General features: G+C 35.5%; 1 long non-coding RNA gene across 1 annotated transcript; it reads left to right on the forward strand.

Annotated features, from left to right (window-relative positions):
• The first annotated feature begins 2,250 nt into the window (after window positions 1–2,250).
• On the forward strand, window positions 2,251–5,001 carry LOC107202836. Its single transcript, XR_004497036.1, has 4 exons — window positions 2,251–2,413; window positions 3,132–3,268; window positions 4,231–4,370; window positions 4,519–5,001. It is a non-coding gene; the product is annotated as an uncharacterized LOC107202836 (long non-coding RNA).
• The last annotated feature ends 11,464 nt before the right edge of the window (window positions 5,002–16,465 follow it).

The following is a 16,465-nucleotide window of genomic DNA, read 5'->3' on the forward strand; positions in this document are numbered from 1 at the left end:
TGACCTTGCTTAGAGTTGTGGAATAAAAACCTGAGTACCTAACAGATTTAGCTTCAGAGATTTAAAATATAAAAAAATAAGTCTATATAAATCCATGCTAAGTTTTACAGAGGCACTGAAACTACTTTGCTGAGGTGGAAAAGATAAACCATGAGTCCTGAGCATGACACGGAGAGAGCAGTATGAAAATGCTAAGAAAGTAACTTGAATGAAAAAGATAAAAGCAAAAGAATTCATTAGAAATAAAATTAAAGAAATAGGGAATTAAAAAAAACAAAACACATAAACTACAGCTTATCTTCAGTATGCACAGGTCAAGAGTATTCTGCTTAAAAGAAACCAAGTGGGTTTTGATCTATGTACTTAATATTTTCAAGTCTCAGAGACCAAGTATAAACATATGCTGCAAAAGTTTGAGAAGTATGGCACTGCACATATAAATGAAGTTTTTTATATTTCAAAAATTTTAATCATTGTAACCATGTGATGAGACCATGAAATTTATTTCCTAGTTCTGGTTTCAGAAGTAAAGCTTAAAATGTAGAGCATTGTTTGACAGGCATGAAATTATGTGGTTTGCAGACAAGCATGGTTGTTCTACCATCACAACCTAGCAGGGAAAAAAGACTTGAAGTAATAAAAGAATGATTGGACAAAGTTCTATCATCAGAGTAAGTAGAATCTGACATTGCTAATTTATAGGGCAACAGCAACCAAATACGTGTTTCAATGCTTACAGAAATTTTTATGGCAAACTGGGAATTTCAATGCCTGTAATAGATGCTGGTGTAAGAGGAACTATGAAATTACAGATACATTAAGGTTGGGGAAGAAATTCACTTTTGATTAATGACAAGCCTTTCAATAATGATTTTTTTTTGTAGGGGTATGACACAAAGTATTCACTCTGAAATTGATACTCAAAGTAATTTCTATACCAGGGAAAAAAACAACATGTTGAATTTCAAGTCATTTATTTAGAAGACTGGGGAAGAAGAGAGCAATGAATTACCAAAAAGGTAAACTATTGTTTTAGAGTGGGAGATTTTAATACGCAGCTTTTATTTCCCCTCCCTATTCCAGAAAAGGTCAGTGTTTCCAGAAATTCCTTGTAAGACAGCTGAGCCCCTCACTCTCACTGCCTGAAAGTGATTTTGCATCTCTTGAAAGCAAGTATGAGTGACAGACAGCATTATGCATTTCAGAGATTAAATGGCATGAATAAATTCATTCAGTGGGTAGATTACAAATATTTTGAATTACACAACAGAGTTCTGTAAATTGTTGTCTTTTTTGCCTGGAAAAGACTGACACGAAATTAAAACTCACATGTTCACCAAATGCCCTAAATGCCTTAATTCCATTTAAACCTCATATTTTATGTTGGTTAGATTTTTTTCTGGTACCTTGGTTTGTATAGGAAATGTGAGCTTGAAGACATAGAAACTCGTGGAGGGTATGAGTCAAACTGATCATCAGTTAACAGGAACATTTCTTACAAGTATAAGATCCAAACTGATTTTCTACTCAGAGACCAGTTTCATAATATATGAGATACAAGACCTTACTAAACAGTGAATAAAAGCAAAAACCCCATACGATAGAGGTCTTTGATTGCAGCAAAGCATCTCTCTGGGGGTGAGTAATCAAATTTCTTTAAGGTTCTCCTTTCTACATTCCTGCCCACTGTAAGATGTAAATAGTGAGGATTTAAAGTAGAACTTTCTTCAATGACCCCAGTGAGGTCTTCTGTTCTGCAGTTCAGGAAAGGCATAGACTCACTCAGGCTTCTAGAAACTGAGGCAAACTCCTGACTAAGTTATAATGATTTCTACTCCTTGCTTTCTCAGGAAGACAGATGAATGAGCTAATTCATGCAGTCTACTAGAGATTTAGGTTTTGACAGAGTGCATTACACACAGCTGTGGTGTCTCATCAAAGCCAGCTCCTGCTCTCCCTTCTGCAAAAACCAATCTCTTATAACATCACTCAATTCCCTCGTCATATTTCTCCTCCTTTCTACCCAATACAGAGAAGTGTGGTGTGTTAATTACCTAATTAACACATTTTTTTAATTAGCCTGGCCTTCTCTTTATCCTGACTATCCACACCATAAAGAATGGTGTCAGGTGGATCAATTTACAGCAATCTTAGCTGTTTACAAGCATATAGGCAGCTTAAAACAAATGGGATGTTAAAGGGTGTTGATAGGGAAAAAAGACATTTTATTAGCACCTACTGAAGTAGCAAAAAATGGCACTTTCATTAGGATAATATCTATGTTGTACTCTCAAGTGTACATGAAAAGCTGAGGAGCATTTGCTGGAAAATAAGTTGGGAAACATTCCCACTGGACAAACACAGGGAAAAGGAAAAGATTAATCTGAAGCAGTTGCCTGCTGGAAGGGTGCAGGTTAAGGGAAAACATTTCTGGGTAGCAAGATTTGTGTGAGGCATTAGTAATTCCCTCCTGCTTGGGGCATGTGTAGTTTCCTGGGGGAAAGAGTGATTAGGTGCAAGCAGTTTGCAAGACTGACTATTTGGTTTATTCTACTTGATTTAGCTAAATATTAGTATGGAAAGATTTTATTTTTAATTTGCATAGTTGTGAACATAAAAAAAAAATTAACTAGGGCTAAATAAAAAAAAGAGAGCTATGTATTGTTAAAAAATAGTGCCTTGCTTTTAAGTCATGGATCTCCTGAGTGGAAACCAAAACCTGTGATGAACTTTTCAGTATAGAGACCTATATTATATTCATTGCCTCTCTAGAGCATACCTATCAGACCTACCTACCTACCAGAGAAGCTCTAAGTTTTAATTTCCTCTGCTTTGGAACTCTGTTGTTGAGCATTTTGTAGGCAGTTCTCCTTTAAAAAGAAACATTTAAGACAGAGAAAGGGGGAGGGCAGGATGAACCAAACAACTCAGTAATTACAATTCTGTGATACCAATTGTAGCTGATTACTGTGAGAAGTCTAGTGTGTAGTATTTTACATATCTTACCCAGTTAATGTTTCATGAAAATATATAAATAATGTTGGCCCCTAAAGCTTCCCTTCACAGGTAAGTTCTTTTTTTTCTTTTTCTACCATAATTGTACATATTCTTTTTTTTTGTTCTATTTTTAGATGCTCTAACAACGGAGCTGCTACATGAAGGTTCTTGATAATATTTTTCCAAGCAATATTTAGAAGAATTAAGAGACCTCTAGTATGACTTTATGGGCAGCTTTATTCTGAAGCCATTCTATGAACATTTTCAAATGGTAAGAATCACAGGGGCAGGGAAAAAAAGAAACTATTTTTATATTATATTAGGTTTAGAGGGAGGTCATATGGTCTGTCTGCTCAGCAGTGTCAGGACTGAGGTTTTTTTTGGAAATACACTGAAGAAAAATTTTCAGCTCCTGAGAACCTATTGGGATAAATAAGTGGAGGCAGCAATGACGATTTGGAGTGTTCTGACTATTTGAAGTGTTCTAAGTGTGCTGAGGTAGATAAACAGGGACTTCTAGAACTATAAATTCTGACTTAAGTCTCCATCTTCAGTCAAAGCTGTGCTTCAGACGCTGAAGTCTTATTTTAAATCAGGCTACTAAACCTTAGATAGGAGTGGTATAAATCCAAAAGAGTAATAATTCTATATTGCTTGGGTGCAGTGAAGAATAAGCTGAGAGTTGTGGTTAAAAAGGCTTTCGGAAAGCCTTTTTCAGCTTATTTCTAAAATTTGGCCAGTGTTCAAATGCAATGTAGTAAGTGACTCGTCCTCAAATTAGGTGATTCTTCAAAACTTTTATAAAGATAAAATCCTTTCTATTGGAAATAAAGTTTCAGGTGCACCCTCTTGAATGCAGTGCACACCGGTGATGCATGAAGGATGCAGTCCATATGCTGCCATCTGACTCTTGGGGGAAAAGGTCCTCAGTGCAGGGGAATGCTGTCAGCTTATCCTGCTTTTTTAAATCTGAGTTTAGCTGCTCTTCTGGAAACATCATCAACTTAAAATTAGTGCCCAGGTCAAGTCACCTCTAACAGATTTGTGTACTTAGCTGAAAGAAAGAAAAAACCCAAAACATTTTTCTCTTTATCCAGTAGCAGTAATCTGTCTTGGCCAGAATATAAGACAGAGCTGTAGATGTTAAGTGGGGTCTTATCTGTTTGCCTACAGAGGTAGTTAGAATGAAAACACAGTCTCCCAGAAATGTTTGTATTATTCTAATCCTTACAGTTCCAGAACAAATACAAAGTGCCCTTCTGAGACATGTCATCAGGAACAGATGTTAATGAGCCCAGACAATCAGTGTGCCGCAGGACCAGACAACCAATCTCTTGTAACTGTAGGGGATGGGCTTGTTCAAGCATGCACAGGTAATGTTCTCTGTGTGGCCTTTAAAAGCGCATCTGTGTGATTCTGAAAGTGCTTACCAGCTCTCGGCACCATGGCAGTGAGAGCTGTTGTCTTGGGAGGTGCTGGGGGTGTGCAACAACTTTTGATATCGACTCCTTTCTTTGTTAGGAAAGATCTTTACCTCTGAATCCTAGCTGAGGGCAGGCTGCCTCCAGACAGGAAGAAACTGGCTTCCCAATGTTCATCTAGGGGTGCTTCCTGCCTTACAGCTCTTCTTGTGTGTTCTTCACTCCACTTTAAAGCAGCGTTAGGGGTTTTCATCCATGCCAGCACAACCAAATGTTCATTGAAGACAGTAGGCACCCTTCACTGGTACTACCTGATGCCTTTACAGTCAGCATCCAACCCCACAGCACTCGAAAATGAGGTTCTCTGCAAGTCTTACAGGTTTGTTTTCTTAGCAAGAACATTACTGTTCCAAAACAAAGGGAAAATACGACGAGCGTGGATGGTTGTATACGTGTAAGTTAAAAAACCCTGACCAATAAAGAGTGAAATAAACTGCATGTTATATCCTGGACTACAGCCAACTAAATCACCCCTGATTATTCCTGACATCAGCCTCTGGGATTCCTTCTTTTCTCCTGAACTCTGTGCTCTATGAAGAATTTACAAAATAAAAAAAAATTGCCAACTGCTATTCAAGTGATAAGTGGTGCATGCTAATTACATTTTATATGGTGATTAATTAAAAATAACCATGCAAATGTCTAATTTAAGAGTCACTCAATTCACTAAGTCTTCAGACACTGCCTAGCTGCCCTAGGCATTTGGTGGTTAGGCAATTTATTCAAGCTTTCAAAATATTCTCAAAATGTCTGAGATAATGAAGGTCCTTGAAAAAGTTCCAGCTAGCTTGGAATATATAAACAGAGATTTCAGAACAGTAAAATAGCACTGCATACATTTTGCACTTTTGAGACAAAGCACTCTGTGTATACATAAAAATAGACCAGGAAAGGAATAATAGAGATCCTAAATAATCTGAATATTTAGCTGAACAGTGCATAGAAGAGTAGTTCATAGATTATTTCAGGAGCTGAAGAAAATTAAATATAATCTTACTTATATCTAACTTCTTTACATAGAAAGCCTTTGATTCTCATGCAGATGGGGTCTTTTCATTATTTACACACACACATATATATATATATATATATAGTTTTATTGGGAGAGCTATATCATAGCTATGATTTGGTTAAAATATACTGAACATTAATAGGTGGGCTGTGCAATTTGCAGAACAGATTATGTGGGACAATAAAATATACAATATGAAGAACATTTTCAGAAAGTAATGAATAACAGAATAAAAATGGAGGTACAATTTACTGTTTTTGTTAATAGAAAAATAATGTTGGTACCTGAATTGCTATTTTATGATCTGGTTCTGTATGACTATTTCTTGGTAGCATTTTTATTGAATTTGGTCAATAAATAACAAAAGCAAATAAAAGAAAAGCGAATATATCCAAGAACTATATCCTTGCATTTAATTTCAGGTTTCTGCCTATGTAGAAAGTGGTACTCCAATGAATATTGCCACAATTCTTCCTAGATAAAATACTTGATGTTTTTGTATCATGCAAGAGAATTTATGCTGCTCCACAGCATCATACTATCAAAACTTACCTTTCTGATTTTAGGTCTCTCCAAAAGATACTGAAATATTTTCCACAGGGGTGAATGAGCCTTGGTTTATGACAAATGGTTGTAAAAGCACTACACTGGAGCAGCTTCACTCCAGTGAAGGAATAATCAATACATCTAATCAATCTCATCTTGAAGAAGAGAATTATGTAAGGGCTTTAGCCATGCACTTCTGGGCCAATTGAAAACTGTTTAATCTCTGGAACTTTTTTGTTAAATTCTGTGTACACAGCAAATTCATCATCAGGAGTATTCTGGTATTAAACTATAGAAAACTTAGATTATAACTGCTGCCTATTCTGATCTATAACTGAATGTACTTATTTTTCCATGTATAATGGATGTACCTACTGCTCTGTCTCTGGAGACACACCTAACTGCACACACTTTATAAGCAGAGAATTAAAATCCAGTATTTGCAGTATTAATTATGAAGTATTTTTGCAGGTTTTATAAATAGCAGCATTTCTTGCCACATACAGTGAAACACACAGTAGCTGAGATTATATAATAAAACTTTGTGCTATTCTATGAAAGGAGTTTTACACACAGAATAAATATTTTACTTTTGAATGTTTAAATAGAGTTTACTGTTTAAACACTTCACATAGCAGCTGGACAGACTTGTGGATAATAGAAATGGGAAAGACATAATGTGTTTGATTTTATTTTTTTATCCATTGTTCATACAAATTGGCCAACTTTTTTTTTTAAAAAAATAAGATTATTTTTCTTTTTTGTTTCAAATGACTAGTATTCCAAGTGATGGAATTCAGGTTACTTTCTACTAGCAGCACCCATTGTAGATGCATCAACTCTGAATGCAGGAGTCTAGCGAATTCCCTTTCTGTGCATCCAGAAATCATGTTTAGTGCCAGTTATTCTAGTAGAGTCCCCAAATTAAGGGATGTTTTCCAGTTGACTAATGACCTGCCAGTGGGGGTGTCTGGTACAGCCTGAGACTTTACTAGGTGATAGTTCAAACACTACACTAATTACAGAGCAGTATTTAATAAGCTCTACCATGTCACAGTATTCTCTGTTGCCAAATTAAGTTACTTCATGGAGCTAAGGTTCTGAGTTCCATAAGGAGTGCATTTAATCTGAAGTTTCTTTAATTTCAGATGAGGTGCCAGAATATATAGCTTTCTCCAGATTTTCAAATACAGCTCAAACTCAGTTTTTGGACTCTTGATCAAAAATTCTGGTTTCTGGAGTGGCTGTTTTTTCCAATATAAATTACTTATATAAAAATATCCTAGATCTTACCCATAGCCCAATAATTAGAAGTGATTCCTTTTTTTCTCCAGAACATTTAAATTAGAAACTAAATTAGAAAATTATTTTTAGAAATCTATAGAATAATAAAATAATAGAAGGAAAATATAATACATATCTTCAGCAAAATAATCATTTGCTCTTCCCTGTTTTGATCAAATTCCCTGCTCTAAAAGTGCCCCAGATAGGTTACATCATAATACTAGTCAGAGTAAATTATGATCTTAGGTCAAAATATGTGACCATCTATTGAAAATCTGCAGTGCGTAAACTGAAGTACTTCTATCATTTCTCTTATGCATTTGTGGACAGTCAGAGGAAGTTTTATTGCTTCAGTATCATAAGTATGATTTATTTCCACTTGATATCTATCTGGCAGATTGACTCTCAGTGTGGAAATTACCTCCTGGGAAGCTCAAAAAGCCAATTGAACCATTGTTGAGAACCAACAAAGTAGGGAATAGGGTTGCTCTTTTTTGGCAGGGCACTATAACAATTAATAGGGCCTGTTTCACATTGGTCAGCAACACAAAAGATCAGGTTAGGACCTCAAAGCAGTCAGTGAATAAAAGCATCAATATCTTGTCTTGCAGCTGCTCTCTGTTGAAACAGAGATAAAAGGCAACCCTCAAACTGCTCTGAACCTCACACCTGTGTGGTCCAGAAGTCCACAACTTCCCTCTCTCTTCCTTCTGGTGCCCTTCCACACCATCCTGGCAGCCCCTACAGGTGTGGTTCCAGCCAGGCTTGGTGTGGGCAACCACAGGCAGCCCGTCTGTGAAAGCACAACCGCGCTGGGCAGAGGGGAGCTCCGGCTGTCCCAGACATTGTCTCCTGGGCGTGCACAACACTACCGTCAGCTTGCAGAACAACAGGATTCAACCAAATTGCTAATTCTGGTGAGCCTAAAAACTGCTTTTAGTAGAAGCACTATTTCAACTTTTCAACTGCCTGACTGTGACTGGCCTTTTTCCTTTTCTTTTTTTTTTTTTAGGCAAATTTTAAAATTAGACTGAAATGGGTATCTGGCTAATAGGATATCTCATTGAGCTTTTTCTCTCTTTTCTTTCAGAGTATACAAATATTACACATGTGTTAACATATAAAGAGTGTAAACAAAATAGGTAGTTATATTTCAGAATATTAATGATCACTCTATAATCCTTTTGTTCCATACTTTATCCTCAGAATCAGTTCAAAAGACTTTTAATGGGAAAACTGAATATAAAACATTCTGCAAAGAAAAATACCTAAGCATTTGTAAGCTCATTTACCCTTTTCGCAGACTTTGTTACCATAACAACTTGAACTGTCCCTATAGTAATATCCTTTTATTATGAAATGGCATTTGTTTGTATGAAAGGTATTTTCATAAGCATCTACATCTCCAAAATTAAGATTATTTAAAACATTTTATGGAATGTATTCCACAGTTTCATAGGAATAGTATATGTCAGGGAAAATTTGGAAAAAAAAAAAAAAGTTTGATCTACATTTCAAAGAAATCAAAAAGCTTCTCCTAAGAAATAAATGAAAATTTGCATACTTATATTGTAAGGTCTTTACTATCTCTCTATAAATATATTTTTCTACTCTCTTAATTTGTTGATGAAAACCAGAAAAGGTAAAGATTTTTTTTAAAAAACTTATTTTTACTTCTCACATTTCTTTTCTCACCTCTATAAGAGTGAAAAGTGTTAGTTAAAAGATGATAATTTCTTTTTATATATGTAAGAACCTACGAATCAAAAAAAGTGAGTGTTTAAAAATATCTTCAATTTAAAAAGCAAACTACCACTATAGTAAAATAGTAATATATTCATTTATTTGATGTAAAGAATAGAATATATATTATTTCATATCATATGCAATTTTTAAGTATTAACAATTTTCCCTTTCTTATGTAGCTTCTATAGGTTCTGAGAGAAAAGTCTAAATTTTCTGGATCCAAACAATATATTGTAAGTATATTACAGTTTTTTTACCAGGTTCTGTTTAATTCTCCCGTTGCAATAGTCTCCTAATTTTTTTCCCTTTGTGAAATTTTGTCTTCCTTTTTCTGTATAATAAGAGGCTGCTTCCCAGCTCTGACACTAGGTCTCCAAGGGTAGAAGATGGTATTCTAAAGAGAGCCTTGGCAGATAAATCAAAGCAGTTATAAGTTAGGTTCTACAGAGCTAGCTGTTTTTATTAAAAAACAAACAAAAACATAAAAAAACCCCACCTAAAACAATAGAACTGAAGTTCTCAGAGAAATGCTATTTTTAAGCAAGGTATTTTGAATAATTTATATATAAACTCCATCAGAATTCTAGTGCTTGTTAAAAAGAAAATTGGATCAGGAGGTCGATAAAGCAAATTAAATATTTTAATTTCATCAGGTCTGATTGTATTTCTGATATCTGTTGTTAGACTCATGTTTTCCTTACAGGTGTGTCCTGCCTGAGGACCACTTATTTTTAGGATGATGTCCTCAGAGGTGAGGGGAGAACTGCAGGTGTTTCCCCATGTTACTACCCACCCCTGAAGGGCAACTCAAGCCTTTTTAACAGATCCCCTGGGCCAGATTAGAAACTACACTGGATGATCAGTGTTTGCATTTAATTTTAGAACAATTTGGTTCAGGGGTGGGGGAAGCCCACAAAACACAGAGTTCAATGGGTTAATGTAAGTTCAGGTTTTTGTGGGAATGCCCAAGCACCTCCCAAAAGGGAGAGTTCTGTGCTGCTGCAGCACTATGGATCTGTTATAACACTGTGATCATGCACAGCCCTCTGGTGAGAAACTTCAAGATCAAAAGCTTCCTGAGAAGGCAGTGTATTTAAACAGTGTTATAAGATGGAACTTGAGACAATTTGTTGCTTAAGGCTTGGAATTCTGTAGTTGAACTGCTGGAAAACTCAGCCAAGTCCCGATTCAGAAGTCGTCCTTCCTAGTATTAGGGATTACAACTGCAGGAAGGTTAGAAGTGTTGGTGAATTTTCCCTGTGATGTCATGTAGAGACTGCAGGATATCTATGTTCTCATGTAAACAGTGTTTAACAAGTGCAGTACCTCATATTGAAGTTTTCTGGTCCTGAATATCTGGTTTAGATGACATTTGCTGCTCAAAGCTGTATCCTTCATAATGAAGCCACTAAGCTTGTTCATTTATTTCTTGTTCATATACAACTCTTTTCTTGGATTTTGTGTGGAAGTCTACTGTCATGCATCAGACACTCTTTATCTGAGCAAATTTCCACTTCTCTTATTATGACTGTATTGACCTATGCATATGTAACAGTGTGAAGAATGATGGAGGACATTTTTGAATGCATTTTAATGCCATAATTGCAAACTCTACAAGAGTGTTCCTTTTCTAGAAAGAAGGCCTATAAGGTATACATGTTATAAAGGATGTCCAATTACATTCAGTTATTTTCTGTTCACACATTTAGCATTTTTTTTCATACTGTCCAGTCTTTTAAAAAATATTCACACTTTCAGTAATTGCATTGATAAAACACCAAAAGGACTTCCAGTAGAGCCTTTTGCTATTTTTCATTTTCATCTTACCATTATTATCTCATTTCTCATTGCTGTCTAGTCTGACACTATGTAATAGGTCTTTAGGACAGAGTGGGAGCTTTCAAGTAGGTATGAAACCATTTTTATTCACAGCATTTATCTCTGTAAGCATGTATCTACTGTATAGAAACAGGCAATGTATGTGCATAACACATTATTAGTCATATATATATAGAAATTCATAGTGAACACAACACCAGTCTCTATGTAGTGTTCCATTTCTATTTAACATGGTAGATAAACTCCTGGAGCAGTACTGCAATATCAAATTTATGGTCACAACATATACACTCTGAAACAGTTACACTGATAGGTCTTAGTTTTAATAATTGAAAATTCATCTTTTACATGTTGAGAGCAAAAGTTCAATGTAGCTACTCTACTACCTTTTCTGACAAGTTGCTGTAAGAGAGTATTAAGTCTTTAGCTTTAATGTTTACATTAGGGGGCATGCTACATTTAAGGGTTTAGGTAGTATACATTTATAAAATATTTTTATGCCTTGAAAGGGTCTGGATCATATTCAGTGTCAGTTATTCATATACTGAACTACTTTATTTTTGTTATTGAAAACAATGAGAGAGTTCTTACAACAAAAATTAATTTAACTAATGATTTCTGGGAAAAATCAAGTCACCTCTACAAGATGAAATTCTGATACTAGTGTGAAGTCTTTACAGAGCTGTATTTTACTCCCAGTTTTGGCCTGTGCTGAAACTGGAATACAAAATTTTGGAATACAAAATTGTGCTCACAGTGCCGCAAGGAAAATTTGTGCTCAGGAGCCAAAAAAGCACTCCTGCTTGTAGAAGCCAGGCAGAGGTGTAACTAGCCTTAGCTTGCCACTGTATATTTGTTCTGTCCCTGCAGCAGCATCAAATGATCAATGCCATGCAGAAAATCTGAAACCTTGGAGGGGTTCCAGTACCAGGTTTGCAAAAGCTTTAAGATCTGTAAGTCAGCCTCTGCTCAGGTAAAAGAGTGTGGCTGCTCTGGATGAAACTAGACATCATTCTGCTACTAATACAGGTGCCTGGAGCAAGGCTTAGGGCAAATGCTATCCCAAAAACTGGTTTTTAACATCCATGACTCCTAAATTTCCATGTTTCATAAGTGGAGTGAACATTTGAAAGTAGATTGACTTGATTTTTTGAGTACTGTCATCTAATTATTCCCTTAGCCAAAGTTTGTGTGGAAGTAATCTTCTAGGTTCCCCCATATCCTTCCACATCTTGTTTTGCACTAGGGATACTACAGTAATGCTGTTTACAAGCCCACGTTGTCCTTTGCATATGAGATACTAAAAGTGCTAATTAATTAGCTTTCTTTCCAGTCCCACCTTCCTCTTAATTTGTAAGCGTTCTGTAAGCCTGCCAGAGCAGTACTTGTCAAATAGCTGCACTAAGAATTAGCTTGTATTTTCAGGGTCAGTTTGGAAATTATTTTTCTTTATCATGAACTTTATAAATACAGTCAAGTAATTTTTTGTGTCTTGTTTTGTTCTCCTACCATGCCCATTCAAAGGCTGCAATGAAAAAGCTACTTATAAGTAAGATTGTATTTACTAAATTCTTCACAGTGTGAAGGGAAAAATATGTGAATATGTTGGGCTTTATAGGTAATCATAGGATTTTTCTACAAATAGAACTAAATGGTTACACCTAAAATGAGTCCAAGATTTCAAGTTCTAAAAATTATGTTTTATCTTGCGGTGCTAGTGGAACTAGAGACCCAGAGCACTAAATTTAGTACCATAAAATTCCAATTTGACTTTGAATTTATAAATACAGTGCATTATTATTCAAACCTTGATATCAGGATCAGTAGTGTGAAGGCAGTAGGTGATTCCACACTCCTAAGAAAGACCTATTTGTCTGACTTGTCCAGGTGGTCTGTGGATGAGAAAAAAATGTCCCATCACATTACAAATATACAATTGTGAGGGCCTTGGAGCACTGGTGTCAAAATGAAGTGCATCCTTACTTGATCCAAAGAGAATTAATTTTCTTTCTAGTATTTGGTATGGTACACTATTTTGAATTTATTTTTACCTTGTTGCATTAAAATTACAGTGAAGACACCTTTTAATTTATTATCCAAGCTGCTGTGAGAGTCATCTTTTCATAGAATTGTTTGGATTGGAAGGGATCTTCAAGATCCTCTTGTTCAAATGTCCTCAACATGGCCAGGGACACCTTCCACTAGGCCAGGTTGCCCAAAGCCCCATCCAACCTGGCCTTCAACATTTCCAGGATGGGGCAACCACTTCTCTGGGCAAGTGATTCTAAAGCCTCACCACCTCACAGTAAAGAATTTCTTCCTAATATCTAATCTAAACCTGCCCTCTTTCAGTTTCAGGCCACTCCTCCTTGTCCTATTACTCCCTGCCCATGTCAGAAGTTCAGCTTTCTTCCCCAGGCAGAGCAGCCCCAATTCTCTCAAATTGCCCTCATATTGGACATATTTCATCCTTCCTTTTCCCCTGTTGTTAAAAATAACACCCTTGAATGTTAGACTAAATTACATTCCAATTTTACTTTTGTGTATTTACTGATAACATTTTAAAAAAATTATTTAAGTCACCTCAGCTAGTCTTTCTTATACCAATATAAACTACTGCACAATATGGCCAAGTTTATCCCTTTTTACAGTTAAGAAATGCATTTCAAAGTCTACATTATGTGGTAATTTATTAACTTAGTTACATTTTTTTCTTTACAATATGTCTATCCAGGTTTAGGCAACTTAAAATAACACCTCTAGAACCACCTTGCTGAATTTAGGAAATGCAGTTTTCCATGTAATTGTGCCCATAGGTGGCTAACTAAATATTATCCGAAGCTAAAATTATGGACGACAACTGCTAAATCCTAAATCCTTCATGGTTAGAAGGATTATATAGAAGACCTTCAGCCATCCAAAGCTACCCTTTCAGGGGCTAATCTCAAACAGCATAAGCTTGCCATTGATTTCTGAAGGCAGGGGATATTTGGAAAAGGTGAACAGTCTTAAAATGGTAGTTAAGAATCAGAGATAAGTTAGACTTTAAGGAATGCCTTAGAGGTGGATCATTGTGAGAAGGGAATAGGATGAAAGTTACCTTTCTGATATTGACATATAAGGAAGATTTTATAAAAATAAAATATATTTGAATAATTTTGGACAAATTTGAATAATACTAAATTGGAGAGGTATAACAGTAAGAATTTGATACAAATAACCTCTCAATTTTTCATTACTCACATCCTTGATTCCTAATGATTCCTAGCTCTATAAAATATAATGAGTAAGTAATGACAGCTCAATTTCATGCTCTTCAGCAGTAGTAGCTGGGTCTTGCTCACAAATGAGAAAGCTTGGAGCTCAAATCATTCCAAAGTTCCCCCTGCAAGAGTGATTGTGCATTTGCATTACTGTTCGTGTTTTCTGTTGAGAGCCAACAACCCATTCAGTGCTTTCTGAAGCACAAGTGTGTTATTTTTAAAAGATTAATGGTTCTGCAGAGTGGTAACATACATAATTAGGAAGCTTGTATTTCCACATTTAACCTGATTCAATGCCCTTCACTTCAAAGAAATGTAGAACTTGGCATTCTAGTTGAGTTCTGTCAAAACATGAACCAAAAGCAATGTAGTTATAAAAGAAAGTAGAAAGAAAGCAAGACTGAAATTAACTTGATCTAGTTAGAATCAAAGGCACCTTTTCATCAGGTAAGACAGATAAAATTATGAAGAACAGTGATTTAATTGTTAAATCTGGAAAAATTAGGAACAGTATCGCATAAAAGAGGCTATGGCTAATGGCAGCATTTATGATAGGTACTTGAAAGGTAATGGAGCCTGCAGTGGTTAGCATGGCAATAAGATAAAGCTAAGCCATTATATTCAAAATACTATGTAACTGTAACCAGCAGGTACCCATAAATTCTAAGATTACTGCACAGGATATTTAGAGCTGTCTGAATAGCAGTTTCTTTTTTAACTGTAAGAAATACAAATCTCAAATGCACCAGAGAACATCAAGTCTAACTAAAACTTTTCTTTATATTTGTATTTTCTTTGATTAGTGTGGGAGATGGCTTTTATTTTCCCACTGATGTTTTATTTTTTCCTGCTATGTCTACAACTAAATTGGTCCCGATTATGTCTGAAACAAGGAATTGTAAAGGAATAAAAAGATGGTGTGTTACGGTATGTGAAGGTTTAGCATATTTCGTCCAAGAGTTATGGTTGAAATATGAATTATAACAACTTGTTATAAAACTTGTGTTCATCTTTTTTCTTTTGCTACTATTCATCCCTGAGATCATTTTAATGATTGAAAAGTGATGTGTGAAAAATATTTAGTTAATGTAATAGATTTCAGAGTAGCACATGTATGTGAGGAGAAAGGACTGGGAAAGCATCCTCTGCAAAATCAGGATGTAGTAAGTAAAACACAGATATCATGGGAGGTGAAACGTCTTGCAAACTGTATGGACAAGAAACTTTGGTTTGATAAATATGCAGACAAAATCCTTAGCTAGTTCTAGAAATTCCAAGGGGAACTAGCATCTAAGTAATAGTTCTTTAATAAGTAAAAATTAAGTAAAAATAAGTAAAATTGAGTAAACTGCCAAGAAGTGCAAAACAGTACATTATGCACTAATAGAAGGATATTGGAAAGATACACAAAAGAAAATTCCTTTGGCAAAAGGTCTACCTAGTTTCTATGGGTTAAATAATAATAATCTGGGAAACATTGATGATTCCTTTCCTCTCTACTGGTGAGACAAATCTGGATGCTCTCTCTAGGTCATCTCGTCACTAGGACAAACTGCAGCCAGTCTAGCAAAGCACACGAAGATGATTAAGGGCTTGCAGCACCTTCTATATGAGGAAATGCTGAGAGAGCTGGGACTGTTCAGCCTAGAGAAAAAAGGCTCAGGTTTATCCATGTGTACAAATGCCTGATGGTGAGACAGGGAGGGAAGCAAAGACAACAGATGGTATTTACTATTGCTTGTTTTTATGAGTACCTTTAATGGATGTTGCATGAAAATATTAGGAGTCTTGGTAGAGGTATACAGCTCATTTTAAAGAACTTAATAATTAGAAATAGCATAAAATTTATGTATGATTAGACTAGGAAGAAAATGTTGCAATGACTAGATTGATGAAAAGGAAAAGACAGAGTTCTGGAAATTTCTTCTGTGTAAATTAATGTGCCATGATGAAACATATAAATTTTGCACAACCTCTTCTGCTCCTGAAATAAAAGATTGGAGTGGACATAATTTTCATAAATTAAATTCTTGTTGATGTCCACCATCTCTATTGTAAACACTCTGGTAAGGCATAGAAAGAGGGAAGGAAAAAAGTTGGCGAATAGTAATGATGTTTGGCAAGCCTTCATAAAAGGTTTGATAATGGCAATTATGATACAAATGTCTACAGCAGTGGAAAAGTTCAGTGGATCTCTGATAGTAAATATAATTAGCACGAAGTCCAGAAAGGACATTGATTATAATCTGTGTCCTACAAGGGTTTTGTTTCTTTTTTTTTTTTTTTTTTTTTAAACC

This window comes from Parus major, chromosome 4 (genome assembly GCF_001522545.3).
Source record: "Parus major isolate Abel chromosome 4, Parus_major1.1, whole genome shotgun sequence".
NCBI lineage: Eukaryota > Metazoa > Chordata > Aves > Passeriformes > Paridae > Parus > Parus major.